The 19,651-nt window shown below is 35.7% G+C and overlaps 1 non-coding gene across 1 annotated transcript; it reads right to left on the minus strand.

Moving 5' to 3' along the window:
- Positions 1–15,524: 15,524 nt before the first annotated feature.
- On the minus strand, positions 15,525–15,656 carry LOC129404628 (U8 small nucleolar RNA). Its single transcript, XR_008630009.1, has one exon. It is a non-coding gene; the product is annotated as a U8 small nucleolar RNA (small nucleolar RNA).
- Between the last annotated feature and the right edge of the window lie 3,995 nt (positions 15,657–19,651).

The raw sequence follows: 19,651 nt of genomic DNA on the forward strand, positions 1-19,651 counted from the left end.
CACCCTAGCAGGGTCCAAATCTAGTTATTACTGTTTGGATCATGACAACATTTGTCCATGACCAAGCTCTTAACTTATAGTTAAGCATTAGGCACTTTGACCAGGCCCATCTTGATGCCAGGGTAGCACACAACTCACCGCTTGCCCTGGGTCCGTCTCATCCCTCGTCGGGACCCTGCTTTTGGGTGTGGTAGGAAGTAAGTAAGGGCAGCTGAGGCTTAGGTCGAGAGAACAGATGCCCAGGAGGAAAATATCATATAGAGTCAAAATGTAACTCCCAGGTTACAAAAGCATAGCATTTGCTAAGTCTTCCTGTGTCCATACAAAAAGGACATTGCTCTGAATAAACTATGCAAAGGACTCAAGGAGAAGAGAAAAACAATATTTACAAGTCAACAGAACACTAAGAAAGAAGCTACAAATAAACAAAGAGGAATGGGAGCACTGTAATGGGAGTAACCCAATAAACCTAAACTACCTGAGGCTATGTTATCCTACAATTTTCCAAGATAGACAACATGCTGGGCCACAAAACATACCTCAAAATAATTAGGAAGATAGAAATTGTATCAACTATCTTTTCAGACCCCAATGCACTGAAGATAGAAGTTAATCATGCACAGAAGCGGAAAAACAAATTAAATAACTCAATGTTGAATAACAAGTAGGTCAGAGAGGAAATCAAGGAAGAAATCAAAAGATATTTGGAAACAAATGAGAATGAAGACACAAGCTACCAGAACCTGTGGGATGCAGCTAAAGCTGTGTTAAGGCGAAAATTTATAGCCCTGCAAGCATATCTCAGGAAGGTAAAAAAGGCCCACATAAATAGCTTGACCTCACAGCTCAAGATATTAGAAAAGGACCAACAAAAGGAGCCCAAACCAGGCAGAAGGAAAGAAACAAAAATAACTTAGAGCAGAAATCAATGACATGGAAACCCAAAACACAATCTGAAATATCAATGAAACCAAAAGCTGGTTCTTTGAGAAAATAAACAAGATTGATAAACTACTAGCAAGACTCACAAAGAAAGAGAGAGAGAGAACCACAATAAACTGAATCAGAAATGAAAAGGGGGACATCACAACAGAAACCAAAGAAAGTCAAAAGATAATCAGAGACTACTTTGAAAATCAGTATGCTATGAAACAAGAGAACCTAGAAGTGATGGATACATTCATGGATTCCTATAACCTCCCAAGACTGAACCAAGGTCATTTGGAATACCTGAATAGACCTATTACTATCAAGGAAATTGAAATTTTAATAAAAGTCTTCCTAAAAACAAAAGCCCAGATGGACTCACCAGCAAATTCTTCCAAACATTTAAAGAACACCTATTGCCAGTTCTTTTCAAGTTTTTCCAGGAAATTGAGGAAACAGAAACATTCCCAAACAGTTTCTATGAGGCACGTATCACCTTAATACCAAAAGCAAACAGAGACACCACAAAAAAAAGAAAATTACATCTCTGATGAACACAGACAAGAAGATACTCAATAAAATATTAGCAAATAGAATCCAGCAACTCATCAAAAAGATCATACACCATGACCATGGGATTCATCGCGGGGATGCAAGCATGGTTTAACATTTGGAAGTCAATCAACATAACCCGTCATATCATCAAAAGAGAATATAAAAACCATATGATCATATCAATAGATTCAGAAAAAGCATTTGGTAAGATCTAGAACCCGTTTATTATGAAAACTCTCAGCAAAATGGGTATAGAAGGGACCTTCCTTATATAGTCAAAGCCGTCTACCACAAGCCTATGGCAAGCATTATTCTCAACTGGTAATATCTAAGAGCCTTCTCTATAAGATGAGGGAAAAGACAAGGATGCCTATTATCACCATTTTTGTTCAATATACTGCTGGAAGTACTTGCAATAATGGTTAGGCAAGAAAAAGATATTAAGGGCATCCAGATAGGAAAGGAAGAAATCAAACTTTCACTGCAGATGATATGATACTATATTTAGAAGAACCCAAAGCCTCTACCAAGAAACTTTAAGAAACAACAGACCAGTATAATAAAGTCGCAGGCTATCAAATCAATGCCCAAAATTCCATGGTTTTTCTATATGCAAATAATGAGAGAGAAGAATGTGACATGAAAAAAATCAATCTCTTTCACAATCATGCCTCAGAAAATCAAGTACCTTGGAATCAGCTTAACTAATCAAGAAAAGGATCTGTACAAAGAAAACTATAAAACATTACTTCACAAAATAAAAGAGTACATAAGGAAATAGAAAGATATACCTGATCATGTATTGGGAGAACTAACGTTGTCAAAATGGCAATACTCTTGAAAGCATTAAACAGATTCAATGTGATCCCTATAAAGAAACCCATGACATTTTTTCAAATTACTGAATAAAACACTTCCGAAATTCCTATGGAACAACAAATCCCCACGGATAGCTAAAGAAATTCTGGGGAAAAATAAGATGGGAGGCATAACTTTCCCCAACCTCAAACTCTACTGCAAAGTGATAATAATTAAAACAGCATGGTACTGAAACAAAGGTAGAGCTGCCGACCAATGCAACAGGGTTGAATATCCTCACACACACCCTCAAATATATGATAATCTAATCTTTGATAAGGGAGCAAGAAATGTGATGTGAAGCAAGGAAAGCCTCTTTAACAAATGGTGCTGGCAAAACTGGATAGCTACATGCAAAAAAAATGGGCTCAGACCTCTACCTAACACCATGCGCAAAAGTCAGATCAAAATGGACTAAAGGCCTCAACATCAGAACAGAATCTGTAAGGTACATTGAAGACAAGGTTGGCAAAACCCTCCCCGACACTGAAGCTAAAGATATCTTCAAAGATGACTTGCCACTGACATCTGCACTTGTATTTTCATTCCATCACTGTTCACAATAGCCAGAATCTGGAAAAAACCGGAGTGCCCAAGAACAGATGACTGGTTAAAGAAACTTTCTTACATCTACATAATAGAATATTATGTAGCTGTTAGAAAAGATAGAGTCATGTATTTGCATATAAGAGGGTTAACTTGAAGAGTATCATACTAAGTGAAATGAGCCAGAAAGAGAGAGACAAACATAGGCAGATTGAACTCATTTGTGGAATATAAAGTAATAAAATCGGAGACTAACACCCAAAGATAGTAGAGACAAGGAACAGGATTGCTCTACGGGCTGGAAACTGGCCTCACATGCTGGGGTAATAGGCAGTTCAGATAGAGAAGGGACCACAAACTAAAGGATATTTGGAGGACCTGGTAGGGATGGGAGATGTTTACTGAGAGTAGACTATAGACCGAACATGATGGCCACTTAATACCTGCAATGCAGACCATAGTACCCTAAAGGAGAGAGAGAATAAACAGGGAATCTGCCTGCCCCAGAGAGGGGGGTGGTCTGAGGTCATGGGGGGGATGTGGAGGGCATATTGACTGAAACATAAGGGTGAAAGTTTGCAAGTTTGTAACTGTATCTCACAGTGATTCATTAAAACAAAGTAATAATAATAAAAAATAAAAAGGATATTTTACTTAATTAGTGATGGTGAGTGTTATCACCTTTTGGCCCAGCATTAAAATTCATTAAGTGTGGATAAAATAAAATGCTACAGTTTTTATTCTAATATTCCACTTAGATGTGGCTAGAGTCATAGTAGAGCAGGTAGGCCACTTTCCTTCCACACTGCTGACCTGGGTTCAAAACACATCACCCCCCATAGCCCCTAATGCACCTGCAGGAGTAATTCCTGAATGCAGAGCCAGTAGTAACACTTGAGCATCACCTGCTGTCACCCAAAAAGCAAAAAATAAATAAACAAAATTAAATTTGAAAAATATGACAATATTATTTAGCCTTATTGGACATGTAAAAAATCAGTTTATAAAGAATGTAGCAAGCGATGATCAGTTTAAAATAAATTTGATGTTAGGTGTTAAACATCAAAGGCAGTTGATATTAATGATAAAATTCTTTATATTTTGTATACATTTTAAAATTACTTATTACGTGGATGTATATATACTATATCAAGTTATAATCAAATGAGAAACAAAAGATCAGAAAATGAAATAATCTCTAGAAAAACATAAACCTTGATTATTTTTAAAATAATAGCACTGATGTAGCACTGTCGTTTCTTAGTTTATTGATTTGCTTGAGCAGGCACCAGTAACGTCTACAGTATGAGACTTGTTGTTGCTGTTTTTTGACATGTCGAATACGCCATGGGTAACTTGCCAGGCTCTGCTGTGTGGGTGGGATACTCTTGGTAGCTTGTCGGGCTCTCCGAGAGGGATGGAGGAATTGAACCCGGGTCAGCCGAGTGCAAGGTAAACTAATACTCGCTATTCTATTACTCCAAATAATCAATATAGACATTGTATCATGGACTTTTAAAGGAAAATGGTGATTTTGAATATCGAAATTTACAATGGAGTATACTAATGTTATCACATTGTGATATTGTACACTTGACCGATTGTTCCTACTTTGTCTTATTTAGCCTGCTGGATGTTATTTAAACTCTCTGTTGTTTATACCACAGGTGTATACAACTTTGTCAGAGGCTGTGAAAAATGAATCACAATTTAAAGCCAGTTAATAAAATCCAAATAATAAATATGAGAAGAGATACAGTTAGTAGTTTGAGGAGAAGGAGCATTACCAGATAGTACAGGAGATAAGCTGCTGACCTTGCATGCAGCTGACCTTTGTTTAATTCTGGCCACATATGGTCCACTGAACACTACCAGGAATGATCCTTGAGCACAAAGCTAGAAATAACCCCTGAGAAACTCTAGGCATGCCCCCAGACACGAAATGATAATAATAATGATGATGATAGTAACAAGAGAAAAAAATTGAAAACCTATAATAGATAAGCTAATGTTATATCTTGATTGTTATTATAAATCTATATTCCCTGCACTAGAGATATTTTATAGTTTATAAGTAAGCTACTACTGAAAAAAATAATTTGAATAAGTTGAAAAGGCAAAATTAAATTGAAAATATATTCAATCTGGATCATTCAAATCATAAGAACATCATGCATGCTCTCAGCCTAGTGATTTTGGGGATGATTCAATCATACAGTGCTAAAAAGTGAAACAATTTTGAGAATTTCAATATCTACTTCTTATATTATTTAAATAGGCAGTTTGTGTGATCATCAAATTGGAGATCTCAAGCTTACTAATTTTATGTACTCAATTCGATATTCCAAAAGTTTTACTATAAAGTTATATCAAAAGGATTATTTTATTAATGAGAAGAATCATGGACATTAAGTACAAAAATATATTTGACAATGATAAATGTGTATTTTTCTACTGAAATCACTAAGATTTGCATGAAATCATTAATCTGTCTTTCCCATATCAATGTTCTTAAACTCTTCATTACATAGAAAAGAACACCGTGTACTGTTTTTTATAAACAAGTCATAAACAGTTGGCTCTTTCTTAAAATAATTTTAGATGAGCAGAATTTAAACATGTTTTATGTTCTTATCAAACTTACTTGCTCTCTTTTCAATTAACAACGTGTATTGGTAGTATCACAAAAGTGAAATTTAAAAAATGATGACAGATTTTGTTTTAGCCATTATTAGATCTCCATCTTATCAAGTTGTATCTAGAATTAAATTAATCCTTTTACATAATAACATTGAACTGAAAAGTAGAAGACAAAGTGAAATATGCTGTCAGTGTCTGAGGCAGTGCTAAACTTCCTGCTTGCTGAATTTTCCAATAGCCAGGTGAAGATAGCGCAGAATTATTATTTATCTTAATATAAACAGAAGAGTCACTTCTGTCATTTGCTTTTTTTGGGGAATGGTGCCTGGAGTTCTTGCCCTGGGGCTTCTGGGGACCACATGAATTTCTAAGGATTGAATCTGTGTAGGGTTCATGGAAGGCAAGTGTCCGAGTACCCATCATATTGTACCAGCCTCATCATTGCTTTTCCATATGTAAATAAAGTGCTTCCTTCGAGATTCAAAACAGTCTGTCTTGCTGTTCTTATCTGCATTGTTTGGAAGGTCAACAATGGTAAGCCAGAAGGTGATGTTGTGATCACTTTATTTTTTGAATGTTCAAATGATCTTTCTAAAACAATGTCTCCAAAAGCAGCACAGCTAGAGGAACTTGTCAGTACCTGGGAAAGACCCAAGTACTAACTTATTTGTTACTTGGGTCTGAAATCCCAGGTGTGTCAGATTGAGCACATAATCAATTTATGTCATTGTATTCTGTTTGTTTTTTCTTATATCTATTTAATAGAGCTAAGAAACTTATGTAAAAATAATCATGTTCCTTCACAGTTATTTTCTAAAACAAAATTTAAAATAGTACAAAATTAGATTTCTTATTGATGTTTGATCATCCTGGAATGTTTTAATAATATGAAAGCAGTAAGACTGATGAAAGATAAAGTGATATGGCAATACAATATTAAATGTCAACTGAACTGCTGCATTATCTTCTTTTTAATTTTTTAAAAGGCTAAAGTTGGCATGGATATAACCACCGCTTATGAGTAACTTTATAATTTATGACCTTGTGCAACATTGCTATATGATAAATCTTCTTTAAGATGTTGCAAGTCTTTAAACTATTTAAAGATTTATCTGTCAGTGATGTTTATTAAATTATTATATATAATCATTACTTATGTTTTTCAAATAATTAAATATGCAATTTCATTATATATAAATAGATAAGACATGGTAGGGATATTATTAAAAAGAATAACCTATCATTATTGTCAGCAAAGCTAAATTTCAAAGATTCTATTTCTTCAATACTGATCATGTTAAACTAAAATAAAATTAATAAGTCAAAATATACTGACATCTTATTTTAATTATGATGTAATGCAATTTATTATTTTTGAAGTCCATTTACATCCCCGTATCAAGTCCTCCAATTCCAGAGGTGGTTATTTTAAAGAATCCTGGTTAACTTAATGACATCTATGTTCTTAGATGTTAGAACTGAGTTTCCCAGGACTAAAGAACAATCCAAAGACCACCTATCTTACCTTGATTCCTACTTAGTCATTCAACACTATCAACATTTTAAAAACAAAATTGACTCTTTCTTGAGACTTCAATATAGAAATATGAAAACATCTACAAACTGGCAAAAAAGATACTTGTAATCCTTGTTGCCATTCTTTGCCTTACTGCTGAAACCAACAGTAGACTGACATTTTTCCCAGCCAAGTTCTTAGCCCACTTAAACTATAAACTCCAAGTTAGGGCTTTATGTAGCAACTCACTGAGATTAGTGCCCCACACATGTTGCTTACCACCATGGTGATGATTCCTTGCAAAAGAGCAAATGAGAAAACACAATAATTAGGGTAAACTGGAATTTGAGGCAGATGTGTAAACAGTTCAGTCACAGGTCTGGGCTCAATGGAGTTATCAGCCACTAAAAACCAGTGACTTGATTTCCTTCACTGGCAGCTTTCAACTTCCTCTGTGTGAGACAAGCAGGTTTCATAGCAGTGGGACTTGTCTGCCAAGCCTGTTGGATTCTATACATTCAACAGCCAGAAATCAGGACCAGGCTTGATTAGAAGCTTGAATTTCCTATCCAGAGCAGTAAACAGTACATCGACTAGCATTTCCCCCTCTTTTCATTTAAAAATACAGATGGAATTTAGTTGCAAGAGCATTGCTCAATCCCCTACCATCTCAATGAGTTCATACTGTGTAAATATTGTGATCTTAATAAATAAATACTGAAGCACAGCTGGCGCCAGCAAGATATCGCTGTTAGGTTGCTGTGGCCCTGTTATCACCAGTGGGTGTTGCTAATTATTCTGAGAACTGAGGTTCTGGCATAGGAGGAAAAAGGAATGCAGAGGAATCAACAGAGGTTGAAACAAAAATAAAACATTGTTTGTTTCGGTCCTTGTCAAGGGCAATCCACCCTTGTGAAAACAAGAGATTCCTATACCAGAGGTATGCGCTGGCTGCTCTTCTCAGTAAAAAATGATTTAACAACATTATTTATTTCAGCCTGTGATAGCATTCCAGCTTATTAAAATTCACACCACTTTTTTGTCAGGGCAAGAGGAGGTAATTGGGGTGTTGGAAGGATAGCCATGTGAACCAACTGTCTTAAATGAATGAATTTGCAGAGAAAATTTCCCCCTACCTTCCTCCTTTTCCACCAAGTGTGTTAAAGACCCAGCTTTGCACATTGTACACAAAGGAGGCTCATTGTATGTAACTCTCTTGACTTAAGAAAGCAGATGCTCTTTAGACACATTGTCCAGTGGAAGAGAAATTGCATATGAATCACTATATTCTTTTGAGAAGAAGCTCAGGTTAATTTTTAATTGCTGGCAGCAGGGTAGACCTGATGACCACAGCATTCCTCTCAGGTAGTGCGGTGCTGGCTCATCAAATTATTTCTGCCTCTCAAGTAATGATTTTTGACTTTGAGCCCAATGGATAAGCACAGGGAGTCCCCTTAAAGGGCAACTGGCATTACTTTGTGCTGTTATGTTAAAGAATCTACTCTCAATTACTGCTCTCAGCATTTCATTACACAACAGGGAAGTGTGACTTCAGAGAAGGCAAATTATCAGTCAAATTCTTTTCCCTATTTCTCCCTAAATCTCATCTTCTCCCTGGTGTTACTGTTGGCAACCCTTTTCCCAACCTCCTCCCTTCATTGTTAAGAGGCTTTAGATTCTAAGGAATGGTTTGGAGCCAACCGTGACTCACACAGGGCCATTTCTGTGCCCTAAAATCTATTACGGGTCCTGAGACTGTTGGCAATCCCCTGCTGCTTTATTCAAAAATGTCTCAACAGGAGGCAGTAGATTTTGGAGAATGTTTGTCCCAGGGAAGAAAAGCATTCAATACTCACTAAAACTTAGGGATGTTTCCATCAGGCAGAGGATGTTTAGAAGGAACTTGTGTGGCTCAGTTATTCTTGCCTGTCACATTCTGCATCGTGAATAAAACTATAAGCCAGATAATAAAGCTATTAGTGCCTGAAACCTTAGATTTGTTTTGACTAATCCTATCTGAATGTTTTTTCTATAGTTGCCTGCTTGAATCACTTTATTAGTAAAGTGATATTCACTTCAATTAAACAGAGAACACAATTAGCATCTTGCATGGTTCTCAGGCATAACAATCATTGATGCCAGGGGCACAATTCAAAATGGCAATTATTTTCTTGTGGGATATGTATAAGAATTGGGCATTGTACTTCTTAAAGTTTGGACAATGCCATTGCCATTCTCTTCCCCTCCCCCCCACTTCTCTCTCTCTCTCTTTGCTTTTTGGGTCACACCCAGCAATGCACAGGGGCTACTCCTGGCTTTGCACTCAGGAGTTACTCCTGGTGGTTCTCAGGGGACCATATGGGATGCTGGGACTCGAACCCGGGTTAGCCGTGTGCAAGGCAAATACCCTACCTGTTGTACTATCGCTCCAGCACCTCTCTCTCCTCTCTCTATCTCTTTCTCTCTCTCTCGGCTACATTTGATTTCCAAATCACATCTTTGTAAAAGTGTATCATCAAAATGAATATAGTAAGATCTAATGTTCTAGTAGTTTTTATGGTATATCTACATTCCATTGTCATTTAAAATAAGGTTTCACCCTGAGTTTCTTTGTCCAATTAAAACCAAAGATTCTGAGGTTATTTTTTTAAGAGTTTGGCTTTGACCTATCTTGAGCATCTATGTGGTATGAAAATTTTACTATGACAAAGCAGTCTCTTCCATTTTGTATTTTAATAAATTTTGATTTGCCACTAGGCCTAGATCTTTTTGTAAAATGTATTCTTTAAATTAACAATGTTTATTAAAGTCATATAAATTCATCATATTCATTTTCTTTTGGATTGTTGAAAAATAGCAGTGAACTCAGCCATTATAACATATGTGATTTGAGGTATGTCATCAATCATGAAATGTTACTTCTTATACAACATTTATCTTTATCATCCAAATAAAAATTAAACAAAATACTTTGGCAATATGAAGATTAGGATACCAACCTTAACTAATTTGAAAGAATTGAGAATCCTGGGTCCTATGGCTTTATTTTTGTTCTGTTGCTTCTCTGAAATTACAAGCTGTAATGCACAAGTGGGTATCCTTAAGGGAATTATTGCATCCTTGTTAGGATATAGGACTGCACACTGTGACTATTTTATAATTGTCATGAGTGAAATGTACTAGCTTTCAAATATTAAACTTGTGAGAAAGAGAAGACTCCCATGGGCCCCTAGCATGCTTGGAATAGTACATTAGGAAGCACGATTCTCAAGCAAGTTTGTACTACTTACTCATCCCTGTAGGTAATTCTCTACATATCCAGGTGGCTGGATTATTGCTGCCTTTCTACTTTTTTTTTGCCAATTATGTCAAAGAATTTGCCTTGTATGTTGTCCCTCAGCAAGGATGCAATCTAGAGGGAGAATCAAAAACTAACCTATGAGTTTCAAGATTACTATGTATTATCAGTCTTTTTCCTGTTATTTTTTTATATTTGCTTTATTTTGTCTTAATTTTTCCAGAATATTAAAAGTCTCATTTCAAAGGGAAATAATGTTAAAGAAAAATTTTCAGCGTTTTCAAAGATAATAAGAGAACAGGACAAACACATTACTAATATAAACTATTTAAAAATTTTAATTATTAAAATCACATTATATGGTGTTGGAATAATAGTATAGTGGATAGGGTGCTTGCCTTGCATGCCAATAACCCAGGTTCTATTGCTTACACCCCTAAGGACCCCTGTGGAGAGCCTCCATGGGACCATGCTTTGTAGCGTTCTTTGTAATCAACACCTGTGTGCTTCGAAAACAACTCCTAATAAGGAAACAGGATGTCTTGCCACGCCCATAAGCTGTAACTAACCTATCAGCTGCAGACACTTGGGCATAGGGAGGCAGCGAGGGGTAAAAAGGAGGGAAGCTGCCTAGCTAGGTATGGGATTCCTCCTCCTTCGTCCCTAGTTCCTCTTCTTTCCCATTTTGCATAAGAAGGTCTCTGAATAAATCCGTGCCAGAAGAATCTCTGGGTTGCGTGATTTCTTACAGACCCCCAAGACAACAGGATTGATCCTTGAGAGTATAGTCAGGAAATAAGCTCTGAGCACCAGTGGGTGTTGCTTCCCCAAAACACAAACAAAACCTATTACACTTTTATGTACTAAAATGCTTTTCAGTATACTATTTAATGTCAGAAAAATTTAAAATAATGTTTATTTTCCATTCTATGCCTCTTTCCTAAGACATGTTCACTTTTCTGTACTTCAGAAGAATTCTGAGTTGGTTTTTGAAATCATAGTAATAATCATAATCAGAATTATGATACTACAATTAGATATTAATTTAAATGATTATATTGCTTCATAGAAGTGCAATATCTTATAATATTAACTGTGACATTTTATCTAGGTCAATTTTTATTATAAAACAATCGACCATCAATTATTTCACAAACAGGTTACATTACTCAGAGGAGTATATGTTTCTCATATTACATCATTTTCTCCAATCATAAGAACCATATTAAAAAACAGGACAATGAAACTGTGTCTACTCATGTCTTACATCACCACTATATATATTTCATACTTATAAAGACCAAATAAATTATTTTCTAATAACCAAAATTTGACATTATTTATTAAATTATCTCACATTTCCATGCCCTCTACTCTATTGCAAATTTGTAAAATTTTCTAGTTTTCTAGTGGTTAGTCAAATACTTTCTCAGAGAGTTCCCTAGTCATCTCTTTATACAAAAACGTAAATAGAATAAAAAGAAAACACAAACAGTGCACAGTAAAACAAATATAATACAATCTGAGTGAGAAACATCCAGAATAAGTAGAAAAGCATTTGGTAGAGCTGTGCTGTGAGTTTCCTTGGCAAAACTTTGGAAACACACTGAAAGACAGAATTATTAATGAACAGCTGGGTAAACAAGTGTAAGTGGGAAGAAGGATTGACAATATTATGAATAAAACCTCAATTTTGCGAATTTACAGTATTAAGAACTGTTTGCACTTATGAAACAGAAAGCGGATTTGTAAGATGTAAATCTAAGTTCAGCTGATGTGAATGAGGGATACATGTGGGTTGGGAGGAGAATATAACCTGTTTCTTGAGGGATAAACCAAGGCTATTCCATTGGGTACTGTTAATCACATGAAGAATTTGGGTATGTTTGGGATTTATTTGATTACTCTGTTAACTTTGAGACACATGGGACCTAGTAAAGAGATAATACAGAAAAATAGGAGATAGATGATTAAACTCATAGGATGTGAGTCAGGACACTTAGCAGCCATGTGAAAGCTTGAAAGAAGGCCTGGTACAAAAGAGTCCTTAAGAAACTGGAGCTAGCACAGCGGGTAGGGTGTTTGCCTTGCATGCGGCGGACCTGGGTTAGATTCCCAGCATCCCATATGGTCCCCTGAGCACTGCCAGTGGTAATTCCTGAGTAAAGAGCCAGGAGTAACCCCTGTGCATAGCCAGGTGTGATCCGAAAAGCAAAAAACAAGAGTCCTTAAGTTCCCTTGACCTGGTTTGGAAAGGTCTACATTATGGATTCTCAGAGCTAACTCAAGCCCCAGTGTGTGTAAAAAGACAGTGCAAAGGAATAATTAAGGTGCTGTTCATGTAAAAATTGGATAGCGAATGGTAATCCAGATTTGGCATACAAGGTATGATCATTTAAAGCCTCAAAATAAAAAGTCTAAATGTTCATTTCATAGCCACCAGCAAGCCATAGCTTTAAAAAAAAAAAGTTGACATTTATTCTTGCAAACCAATAAATAACTTAAATTGGTTCCCAAAAGAAATTTTTAATCCTCCTATTTATATATTGCTCAATTTTGAAAATTTTTCTTCATTTTGGGGCCACAACTGGCAGTGCCCCAAGCTTACTCCTGCCTGTGTGCTCAAGGATCACTCCTGGCTACGTTCAGGGGACATAGGGGTGCCAGGGGTAAAACCTGGATCAGCTGTGTGAAAAGCACAGCTTACCTGCTGCACTTACCTTTCTGCTTCCAGTTTTGAACTTTTCTATGCTCTATCAGGAATATCAGAATTGTTCTACCTCTCAGAACATCACATCTCCATAACAATAACCATTTGAACATAATCAATTCTTTATTGTTTTTATGAGTCATACCTGGCAATGTTCAAGTGTTATTCTTGTCTTTACACTCAGAAAATATTCCTGGTGGTGGTCAGGGGAACCATATAAGATACAGATATAGATCCCAGGTTAACTGCACTCAAGGCAAGTGCCCTACTTGCTGTACAATCTCTCCAGCCCCTATTACTAACTCTTTAGACTAATCTATCAATGAGACTTACAGTAATGACAATAGAGAATGGCATGATGGATTTTGGATTTATAAAAAGTTGACTTTTATGTAGATCCTCCATGTTTTATTAGTTGCATAGCATAAGGTTATTAATTTGATTATCTAAACTTTTATATGTCAATAATTAGACAATGATAAAAATCACAAGATGGAGTGAAAAGAATATATTTTAAGTGCAGATTCAGGTCTGGACTTGCAGGTAGTATGCATTTAGAAAAATGCATGTAGCATACCTTTAGAACCTTATATATATGTTGCTATCACAGTTGTTATTCTCATTAACAATAACCCCAGAATATCTAACAGATAAAAAGGAGCTTAGTAGTTCAACACCAGAAGATCTGTAGCTTCAAGTTTAGATGAAAGAGTAAATTAGAGTGCATGAAAAGACTTGCATTGTTCAGTGTTTTATTGGAACCCACATTCTCCACTCTGTCGACAGTTGCCAACAATGCCCTGAGCTTGTGCTTTTTCTAATCCCGCATATATATGACATCATCAATTTTCTTATAAAAAAGCTGATTGAGCAGTTGTTTACTTAGAATTTAGTGTAATCACCCTAACAAGATATGTAATCTTGACAAGTATAGCATGCTGATAAGAAATAAGATGTTCCAGTCCATGGAAAGAAAAGGAGTCTGTGATAACCAGGAGAGTGGAATTTTATTTGCTCTGCGGGTTTTCCTATTTAAGCAGTCTGTGTGACTTTCTAGAAATTTACACCTCTGTAGAGATGCAGCAAATGGAAAAGTGTTAGTTTCCAAATCTGTCTCCCTCTGAGGATCTTTCCCGCTGAGTTTAAGCTGACTGTTCATTTTAGGCCTCATTTGCTATTTAGTCTTCAGAGGTGTTTTCAATATGAACAATGGCAAAGTTGCTTTAATTTTACTTGTTCTTATCCTATTGATGAATAAAATTCTTTTTTGAAAACTGCATGATCCAGAAACAGAATAAACACAATTACCAAGATTGGTTTCAGATTACAGTAAAGAATTTACATGTTTCAAAATTTGATTCAGGAGGATAACAGAACTTTTCCAAATATTCTCATGTGATTTTATCATTGCTAATCCTTAAAATCCATTTGTTCCACCTCACCAAATCTTTACTACATTATTAACCTTACTTAGGGAAGAATTTGATGTACAAAATTTGTCATTATTCCAAGCTTTTGGAAATTAATCAAAAAGGAAGAAAATTAAAAATCAGCATTTCAAGTGTCCAAATGGTTTATTAGCAACAGAGACGGTATTATATTTATGAAATTACTCTTAGAAACTTAAAAATATACTGTTTATATGCATAGAAATAAAACAGATTAACAAAACAGAAGTGAATATACTTTTTTAAGAATAAATCATTCCAGGTGTACAAACATTCACAGGTCAGTCCATGGAAGGACTAATTTTATCTTTTTTCCACAAAACCATATGTTTAGGATTAAGTTTTAAATTGTTGGGAGTAGAACAATAGTACAACATGTAGTGCACTTGCCTTGCATGATGCTTGTCAGGGTTTGGTCCCCAGGATCCCAAATGGTCCCAGGAGACCTATTAGAAATGATTCCTGAGACAAAAGCCAGGAATTTGCCCTGATCACAGCAAAATGTGACCCCCCCAAAACAAAAAATAAATAAATATGAATATAAAAGTAAATAAAATGTATGAACATATCTGGATGTAAATAAAAATCTATAAGATAGGTTGAGTAAAATATAGACGAAAGAATCCATGAATTTTACTGAAGCATACTTTATATACAACAAAAGATATTCACTTGAGCTTATTAAGCTCAATGTGTTTTGACAAATACATAATAAAGATTTAGAGCATTATTACCACCTCACACAACTATTTATCTTACTTATATCACTTTAGATTTGCGGTACTAAAAAAAAATAGATCTGTCTTAGAATTTCCTGATATTTGACTCACATTGTATGTAGTTTCTTCCTCCTGTATCTCATCATTCTTTGGTTTGTCTTAAACATTGTTTCATTTGTGTAAATATATGAAAATGCACATATATTCATATCACATCAATAATTTATTTCTTTGTATTCTTAGAAGTGTTCTATCATATGACACAGTTTGTTATTCATTAATGTGTTGATATTTTCTTTTTTAAAGAATCAGATAGGAGCGATTAGGGTTTTGTGAGCCTAATTATGCAGAGACTAATCACTAATCATTTGAACTCCAATAATCATGTTCTATCTGACCTCTGAATTGAGAAACAGGTAAAGGTCATCTTACCTGATACTTGGTTTAATTTTCTTTTTTAAAAGTTGTCGACCATTATGGAAAACATTCCCTTTAACACGTGTGATCAGTTTTAATGTGTGTACACATCTATTTTATGGTTGGAAGACATGCATTTCTTTCTTTTATACTGGTGGCCAAATAAATCTTTGTACTCTACATACATGAATGCCTTCAAAGTGCCCTTAAGTGCCAATCCCTAAGGACTCCCTTGACCATTGCCTTATCCCTGGTCATGTTCAGAGAGCCTCTGGAGCATCCCATTATTATCAATAGCACTGAAAATATCCAGTCATGGGTGGTCTCTCTGGCGACATTTTGTCCTTTCATATCGCTAACTAGTTTTTAAGACTGGATACTGCACCATCCTCTGGAAATTTTGGGTTTTCTGAATTGGCTAGTGCATGAGTGTCTATTTCTACATTTCATCTAGACACAGAAATATGAAGAATGATGAGTTCATCTATCACGCTCTAGTAGGTAAGTTATTGAGTAAAGTTCTAGATTCTATATATTATTAATGATATTTGGATTTGTCATTGGAAAAATCATTTTTAAGGGGAATAAAGAGTTTTAATATTATTTTAATCACTGTCACTGTCATCCTGTTGCTCATTGATTTGTTCAAGCGGGCACCAGTAACTTCTCTCATTGAGAGACTTATTGTTACTGTTTTTGGCATATCCAATACGCATGGGTAGCTTGCCAGGCTCTGCAGCGTGGGCTCGATACTCTCGGTAGCTTGCCGGGCCCTCTGAGAGGGGCGGAGGAATTGAACTCAGGTTGGCTGCATCAAAGGTGAACGAAAGCCCAAATGCTGTGCTATCGCTCCAGCCATTATTTTAATATTATTTAAAATTTAAAGCTATTTGGAATATGTCTAGCATTGTTTTTGATATGTTTGTGATATCTTGCTTTGACGTACTGCTTTGTGTGCCTTGCACATAGGCAACCTGAGTTTGAACTCCAGCCCCAGATGTATTTCCCCAAACACCACCAGGACTTATCCCTGAACAAAGAACCAAGAGTCATCCCAGAGCAAGGCAAGTGTCACAACAAAAAAAACCCTATCCCCCCAAACAAAAGTTCTGTGTTACAACCTTTGGAACATGGTCGCTCAAGTTTTTAGTCAAATTAAAATTTATTTGCTTGCATATTTTTTTGAATTTGCATTATAATAATATGAGCTTCAGTTTTTAATTATTAAAAATCAGTATGTAAAAGAATATTAAATTACTTACTAAAAGTTCAGTTATTTTTCATTATAATTGACCCTTTATTTAAATCTAATTGCATATTTTATTTTTTATTATAATTATAATTTGACAATTTTTTATTTGAAATATTTTAGAAGAAAACATGTTTATTTTGGATTTTGGACCACACCCAAGTAGGGATTATTCCAAGCTCTGTGCTCAGAGATCACTCATGGCAGGCTCAGGGAACCATATTTTAACTCGCCAGGAATTGAACACAGACTGGCACTATACAAGGCAAGTGCCTTAACTGCTGTACTACCTCTTAAGTCCCAGAAAATTTATTCTTAAAAGTGAAACAATACAAGTTATTATAAAATCTATTGCAGATATAAATATAAAATGCATGCTAATAATAGTTCAAGGCTAAGAGGTGAGAATCCATGTATATAGCTTTGAATATTTTATGACCAACATAACGATGATAAAATAACTTGAATGTAGATGACATATTTTATAATTCTATTTACCTGAAATAACCAGAAAAGCATTCTTACAGAAACATAGAACAGATCATGTTTGCTTCAGCTGGAGGAGAGTGACTGCTAATGTGATTAAAAGGAATTTTAGGGAAAACAGAAATTCTAAAACAAAGTTGTGTGAGGTAATCTGTTGATAACATTGTATTTGGGTGAATTGGCCATTATCAGTCTATCCAAATATATGTTGTTTTCTTTTCCATTGAACACTTTGCGTGATATTTTTCCTCCCTGTCTTTTGAAATTAAGTGAGGCTCTATGATCTTGACTAGTGAACTGCTTGTTTAGAACCTTCCATTGTTTTACTATGTCAACTGGGTCATTGAATGAACAGGCGAGAACCTCAGCCAACTTCAATGAACGGATAGTGTAAAGGCAACATAAGCCTTGTATAATAATTTTCTAGTTTGCTATTATTTTCTACTGCTCCAGAGTTTCACCTTTTGATAATATAACAAATACTACTTTAAAAATTCATTAAATGCTTGATTGCAAACTGATAAAATTGAGCTAGGAATATCTGCATGAATTTACTAGAGCTGATCTAAGAGAGCAGCAAAAATCGGATGACCTGAGCAACAGAAATGAACTGTCTCAATGTTTCAGAGACAGAATTTTGAGATCAAAGTGTAAGCAAAATGGGCTTTTCTGAGAACTATAAACAAGTGTATGGCCTTTAGGTGATTTTTAGCTATCTTTGAGATTCCTTGGCTAAGAAAAGCATCATCCAAAAATCTAGCTTTATTGTTCCAAAGTTCTTTTTCTTTATAAATACACCAGTTGTATTAATCTAGGGGCCCAGCTTATTCCAGCATGATCTCATATTAATTTATTATGTCTAAATGACTCTTATTTTCAGATAAGAGTATGTTCTCTGTTAATGGTCACAGACTCTTCAATATAATGTGGAGCAGCGTAATTTGATCAATATCAGAATTTATAGAACACAATATAAATGGATCTACAGATCAACTTTTATGAACCATTAATTATTACTCAATTTTTTTTCTTTCCCTATGCTAAATTTTATATGCATCTTCTAGGTTATATAAACATCCTATATACCATCATATTTAATATATTTTAATTTGGAACTACTATTACCTCTCAGATAGAAATTTTTGAGATATTATGCATTAAGAGGCAGAATTCAGGGAACTTAGTTTTATGTTCTATAATTATAAGTCAAAGGCTGGCTTTGCAATGACATGTATGTTTTTGTAAATCTTTGTTATTTTTAGGGCAGACTTCTTTTTTATCAGAGCTGAGCTACATCCAATAGTGCTGGGGGGACCAGGAAGTGCCATATGGGGATCAAACATGGGATTCGTATGCAAGACATGTGCTCTACACCTTTGAGATCATCCCTGATATCTGTAAAACTTTAGAAAACGAGAAATTACGAGTGTTTGGTTGGAGGAGCTGGTTCTGAGTTACTCTACTATACCACTAGCTATGGACCACACATCCATTTTTGTACATAACATCACTGATTTGGACTAGACAGGTGCGGGTGAGGGAAAACTTTGGGATTTTAATTTAATATTGATCTAACCACTAGTCAATTATGACAGTGTGTTCAACTTCCATTTCTCTCTCTCAAATATCAGGGTTTGGGGATTGTTAAACTATTTTAGCAACACAAATGGCTAAAACTCAAGACAGGAAAGAGAAAATAGAGTACTTGTGGTTTCGTGTGCCAAGTGCACTTGTGTGCAGATTGTCAGTTCTAGATGACTCTGTAAGGTTCCTGAGGTATCATGGAGGAATAATCAAAATGTAGAGGCCCGTATGCCACAACCACTTTGAAGTAATCGTAGGATGAAAATTTGCGGGGTTGCCTACATTTCCCTTCCGAAGTGGGAAGTCTCAGCTTTGATTAATAAAACTTTTCTGTGGGGCACTGACAGCACTGTCAGCACTGTCATCCTGTTGTTCAACAATTTGCTCGAGCGGGCACCAGTAATGTCTCCACTGTGAGACTTGTTGTTACTCTTTTTGGCATATCAAATTCGCCACAGGTAGCTTGCCAGGCTCTGCCATGCAGGAGGGATACTCTCGGTAGCTTGTTGGGCTCTCAGAGAGGGGTGGAGGTATCGAACCCGGGTAGGCCATGTGCAAGGCAAACACCCTACCCGCTACTTGATAAAAGCTTAGGCCTCTCTCCACATTATAACAGTGGGACTTTTGGCCTGAAGGAGACTCAAAGTCTGGTGACATATTTGGGGACCCAAGACAGGAGTGAATCATTAAATATCTCT

The sequence above is a fragment of the Sorex araneus genome, chromosome 4 (genome assembly GCF_027595985.1).
Source record: "Sorex araneus isolate mSorAra2 chromosome 4, mSorAra2.pri, whole genome shotgun sequence".
In the NCBI taxonomy this organism is placed as follows: Eukaryota; Metazoa; Chordata; class Mammalia; order Eulipotyphla; family Soricidae; genus Sorex; species Sorex araneus.